General features: G+C 54.2%; 1 pseudogene; it reads right to left on the minus strand.

Moving 5' to 3' along the window:
• Window positions 1–898: 898 nt before the first annotated feature.
• Window positions 899–1,016, minus strand: LOC139180822 (5S ribosomal RNA; annotated as a pseudogene).
• Between the last annotated feature and the right edge of the window lie 246 nt (window positions 1,017–1,262).

Below are 1,262 nucleotides of genomic sequence, written 5' to 3' on the forward strand. Positions count from 1 at the left end.
ATCTGACTAGCACCCCTCTCCATCTTTGGATTAGTGAATGAATGACATCACTCTGTCTTGAGCGAATGAATGGAGGTAAAGATGAGGAATGAGGAGGTGGACTCACTGTCCCCCCGCCCACAGAGGGAGCCCCAGCACCTGAGCTGAGGCAGCCTCTCCTGTAGGACAGAGGGCACGGAAGTGGCTCTCAGTGGCCCCCGTTCTGTGCTTTCACATGGAGGTCAGAGGTCAGAGTCTACAGGGCTTCCTTGGCCAAAGCTGGAACACCCCCCAAGGAATGGCTCTCTGGCCTCCTGTGGGAGACAAGTTGCAAGGGCAGAGGGGGACGGGGTGAGGTTTTGCAAAAATGAGCGAATTAGCTGGAAAAGGATGAATTTTTATTTTTGGTTTGTTCTCAAAGTGTCTGAGAGTCAAGCCAGAGGGAGGAGGAATGTGAGTTGAGCAATCGGATGTTCAGAGGGGCCCTCAGCTTGCTGCCAAGGGTCACCAGGCCTTGGAGATCCCTGCCCTGAGGTTGACCCGAGACCCACTTCCTCCTCGGTTGCCCCCATGGGGGCACTGCTCTGCCTTCCTGGTGGGAGGGGCCGGCCTGATGCCCATAGAGGAGCAGGGGGAGTCTGCTCCAGGAACTGTGGGAAATGCCGATTCTCAGAGCAAGCACAGGAGACTTTTGATAGAGAAAGAAGAAAGAATTAATCACTCAGTCATGTCCAACTCTTTCCTACCTCATGGACTGTCACCCACCAGGCTCCTCTGTCCATGGGATTCTCCAGACAACTAGACAGGAGTGGGTTGCCATTCCCTTCTCCAGTGGATCTTCCTGACCCAGGGATCAAACCTGAGTCTCCCGCTTCTCAGATGGACTCCTTACCATCTGAGCCACCAGGGAAGCCCCAAAAGCCTGCAGCACCCGGTATTCCCAGGGATCTCCCATCCAAGTACTAACCAGGCCCAGCCCTGTTTGGTTTCCAAGGTCAGACAAGATCAGGTGTGTTCAGGGTGGGATGGCCAGATGAGATTGCGGATGATACCAAAGGCAGGAAGAAGGGGCTGCTGCTGGGGTGCTTTCAGGAAAGGGTTGAGATGTGGTGGCCTGCTCCATCGACATCTAGAGAAGATGAGCTCACTGGGGGCAACTCCACTCTGCCAGGAACACTTCTTGGGCAGAATTTCTGTCCAGGAGCTGCCTAGTGAGTAATACTTCTATGCTAACTACACAGCCCATGGATTTGTGACCTGGTCTTAAGTTACCTTCCTGCTGG

The sequence above is a fragment of the Bos indicus genome, chromosome 29 (assembly GCF_029378745.1).
Source record: "Bos indicus isolate NIAB-ARS_2022 breed Sahiwal x Tharparkar chromosome 29, NIAB-ARS_B.indTharparkar_mat_pri_1.0, whole genome shotgun sequence".
Lineage (NCBI taxonomy): Eukaryota > Metazoa > Chordata > Mammalia > Artiodactyla > Bovidae > Bos > Bos indicus.